Raw genomic sequence first — 4,779 nt, forward strand, 5'->3', positions numbered from 1 at the left:
TGATACAATATGATGGTCATGACAAGACTCTTAACTTGATTATTTTTAATAAGTATTAATCATAACTTATTATCATAGCTTGTTTTTTACATGTTGTTCATTCTCTATTTATTGTGAAAGGATCGTCAAATGACATAAAAAATCCATGTACAAGATTTGTCGTGTCATGAGCTATGGTTGTTGCTGTACATCATCGACTACCATTTTTGGTAATTTATGTGTAGTAATGTGCCATGTGGAAAGATGAACCTCTTTAAAGGAGATGTTGTCAACTTGGGGGGTTTACTACTTGAAAACCACATGTTTCATATGCATTCAAAGGGTACTATTAAAAACCCTTATCTATTAACTGACATAAGGCTTTAATATAATTTAATCTTACGAATTTTCCCTAGTATCCTAATTAAAGAAACCCCTTCTGTAAGTATATTTTGTGTGAAATTTGTGAATTATTGCTATTTAAAAGCCCCTTTTGTTGAATCCACGTGCTATATTGACATATGATGGACGTACTCATGGAAAAACCTTGCTTAGTATTAAAAGGTTAGAAATTGGCAATCTACCACCAGTAGTTTGAATAGCTAGTGCTAATAAAACCTTTGGTATAAGGAGCACTACCATAAATAAAGGCCATTAGTATCGGTGCGGTAAACTTTGTGGAAAATTAAAATGTCATTACTAATGATCTTCCCAACAGTAGTAAAGTATCTAGTACCAATGGTAACAATGTTAACAGCTCTAGTACTAGCAATAATAGTACTATCCCCCACTTATATATGGAGCCCATTAGGTTTTTGATGATTTGGATTTGAGAGGCAATTTTTTGATATTAAGACCCACCCTAGGGCCCACCAACCTAGGGAGTGGTTCCTACTCCCCATGCTTATGACTCCTTAGATATATAGGCACCTAAAATCTTTCAAACAGGGAGATACATTTTCTAAAATTTTCATTCCATGCACAAAATGCATTTATCATGCATCCATTCTATATAAAATACATTCTCTACCATGTTGCATGTATGCATTCTACATAAAATTCTACATAAAATGCATTTTGTATCATGTTGTATGCATGGATTATGCACGTTTCATATGGCATGTAGGTGTGCATGTCCTATTGCATTTCTCTAGTTGTAAATCATAGTTCTTTAAACTTAAATCCTTCACTGATAAAATCATGTGTATGGGGGTCAATGCATGTGCCATTAGGAAAAAAGGGAGCTCATTTTGGGGCCTTTTGGCGAAAATGAAAAATAGCTCTCAACCAATGGCCATAGAGCCAATGTAATGTGGAAAAATAATAAAAATTTGAGTTGTATCTAGATTGTTAGAGCAAGAAAGAATATTTTATTAATGTACAATTGTAAAAAACAATTAAAAAATTTAGTCGAGCTACTGACACGATTCTACTACCTGACAATGTCCCATTCAAAGCACATAATTATCTGAACTGTGCTTTCCCCCCAAACTACTCTGCCCTCCCAAATTATGCTTCCCACTCTCTCTCTCTCACTCTCTCTCTCTCTCTCTCTCTCTCTCTCTCCCTCTCCCTCTCCCTCTCCCTCCCTCTATCTCTCTCACTCCCTCCCTCTCTCTCTTGGTTTCCTCCTCGTATACATTCCTTCATCCTGTGGATTGGGTTTCTTTTCACGAGTTTTGGGTTGCAACGGAAAACTAGAACTCGAAGTACCTCTAGGACCAAGGTATAAAAGCAAGCCCGTTCCATTGTCAATCTCTCTCTTTGAATCTAATCTATGCCTGTGCAAAACTGTGTGTTTATCAAAATGATGCAGACTAGAATATAACTTTTGCAAGTTTTTATGGCAAACCATTGACAGGACCTCGCTCTTTGAGAAGCTTTGTTAATCAAAATATCGAGGAGAAAGGTACAACAACGAGCTCTTTGTTTTTTCAATCTCTTTTTTTTGATATTTAAGATGTCAAAGTGTTAAGTTGGATAACATTCTTTCAGTTTTTGGTGAACAAGAGTGTATTTATAAAGATGTTGTATAAGAATGGAATGTAACTTTTGAAAGTTTTCCATGGTCTTAGCTTTTCAGGAAGTGTTGTTGATCATAATATTTAAGTGCAAGGTACGAGAACCATATCATTGCTTTGTCAATCTCTCTCATTGATAATATTCTTAATTTTTGAATAAGAAGATCATGGTTATTCAAGACTAGAGTCCAATGCGTGCTCTTTGATATGTCCATTGAGTTTTAGCTATTTGAGTAAAAGTTTGGATACTAGTCTCAATGGCATGCATCGATAATCAGAAGCCTTCTTGTGCCAAACGTTGTGTTGATTAGACTGTCGAGGATGAAGCTATAGATGTGAGCTCCCTCACTCGTCGACCTCTTTCCTCTATATCTTTCATCGATGTTGCCAACAAGGTTACACTGGATGGCTCTTGGCAAAGATTGACTGTATCAAAAGGAAGTTGGGTGCTCATGCAACCAAACAAAAGGAAGAAGCCACGTTTAAGTAATCTCTTTTTGGCATCTTGGAAGGGTAGGGTGAAAGGTTTTAGAACCAAGGAGGGGATGAAATCAATAAAGGAAATATTGGTTCAACATGTGTACATGCATAGAGAACTTGTGTTGCGAGAGAATTATTCAACTTATCTTCCACAACATAGGCCAAATTGTGAGTGACTTCATATAAAATTTTTATTTCATAATCAGAGAATTTCCTAAACCTCAATGTCTTTATTTTTATTTTCAGATATATATCGTTCATCTTATGAGCAGTGGTAGCCTACCGAATGCATTTTAGGATTCATGGATGTGTTACATGGGTCCATAGGAGAGTTCCAGTATCAAGGTAGATTGGTAGCACATTTAGCTCAGTTAGGAGTCTTTTTCTATGACCATTTTTACCAACTATTGGATAAAGACAACACCCATGGTGTGTTGAAGAAACTAGCTCTTCTAGCATGGAATACCATTGATTGGCCAATTTCTCATGGTGCTGTAGCAGAGTCATATAGAGCCAGGTTGTTTTCAAAAGTACAATGATCCTTACGGCCTGGAATTGCTAGTAGAATTAACAAAATAACTATTTGCATGCCAATAATAGTCTTTGTAGATCTATTTAATAAATTTTCTATCAAGATTTGCAAGATGATGCTCTCTTTCTCTACAAATGGTGCTGAAAGAATTCTTGACTTCTTGGATTATGGTTGGGGCATGATAACATCCAACCAAGTATATTGTCAAGTTGTGCACAACTCCATTAAACTGAAGTACATGATTGCCACTCAAAATTTCATATTAACATTTTACTATAAATGCAGTAGAATGATTGGGAACCAATTGGTTCCAATGGATCAAGATTTGAACTCTTTTGAAAGCATTGGATATCACCATTAACGAGAATGACAATTTATTGGGAATTATATCACTCAGCTAATGCTGCACACTTGCTCAATTATGCCAGGACATTCACGTGGAGACAAAGGGTAGTGTTGCAGAAAGATTCTCATTCATTTTGAATAACAAGATTCACGTAAACAAAGAGTTGATGTGACTCAATATTTTTTATATATTATTGTATGAATCATTGATTTACACTACATGTTGATGAGATGTTGATAGGTATTGGAGCAAAGGGAACGGAGAATTCTATGTAGAGATATCCTAAATGGAATTATTGAGATAATTTAAAGTTCATGATTATAGGTAGAAATTATTTTTTTCATAGTATACAATTGTGAGGCGATGGAAAAACATTATACATTATATTGTTAAACAAACTGATGATCCTCAAACAATCAGTGCCATTAAGGCAATGGTGGATGCTATGACTCGAAGACAATCGGTGCCATTCAAGCAATAGTGGATGATCCTATGAAGAAGGTTGACCAAGGAGCTTCTGTTGTGCCTTTTCCTCGTACACCACCTTCTCTTCCATGTTCTGATCTTGCCTTCTCTCTAGTAGTTGAGACTTTCTAGGCTCATATTGTTGGAATCAGAGAAGTCTAACTTCTACTATAGTTTTGGCTCTCAAATTACAGTCATAATCAACATTGTAACTAGATTTTTTATTGCTTACAAAAAACAATGGAGAATCGGTTTCTTTGCTCTTGTAACAAATTTTCATTCAAAGTTTGTAATCCATACATGTCCATATTCATGAGTCTTTATGTATGTAAGGTTTTGTATTGTTTCACATCCCATAGGCCGATTTTTGGTCTTCAGAGGACGATAATATATTCTTCTTCTTGTTCTTCCTCTCTCTCTCTCTCTCTCTCTCTCTCTCTCTCTCTCTCTCTCGCTCTTGCTCTATGGATTACAAACTAGAGTCTCAAATATAGATGAATTTCATTAAATGTCATTATGCATTACAAACTTGCAAGAGTACAATTTGCCTCAACTCAACTAGGAGGCTCCAAAGTTTGTAAAGGATTCTCAGGTCCAACATCAGTAAATGGATGGGGAAGGGGCTCATGATCCTTAGGTCTAGGCTCAGTACTTTGAGGGGCTGGAGGAGGGGCCTCATGTCCAAGTTCAGTGTATTGTGGAGGCATCTGAGGTTGGGCCTCATGGTTCTTTAGTCCTATCAAAGGAGCCTCATCCTGCTCTAGGGTGAGGTCTTCCATCACTTTTGAGCTTTGTCCCTCATCTAATTTCTTAGAGCTTTCCTCCTCGGTGCTTTTCGCTTGTGGTAATGAGGACGTGTATTTAAGGAGATCTACAATCATCCTAGCTCTGAAGTTTAACACAAATTGGTGACGCTCAAGGGCCATAGAGGAAAGGAGAATGTGAGGGCAAAACGT

At 36.6% G+C, this 4,779-nt stretch overlaps 1 pseudogene; it reads left to right on the forward strand.

The window, feature by feature from the left end:
- Nucleotides 1-2,044: 2,044 nt before the first annotated feature.
- On the forward strand, nucleotides 2,045-3,667 carry LOC147900108 (uncharacterized; annotated as a pseudogene).
- Nucleotides 3,668-4,779: the final 1,112 nt, after the last annotated feature.

Source organism: Dipteris shenzhenensis, chromosome 7 (genome assembly GCF_047967505.1).
Source record: "Dipteris shenzhenensis isolate YYH24624 ecotype China chromosome 7, Dip_SZ_1.0, whole genome shotgun sequence".
NCBI classification, from domain to species: Eukaryota; Viridiplantae; Streptophyta; class Polypodiopsida; order Gleicheniales; family Dipteridaceae; genus Dipteris; species Dipteris shenzhenensis.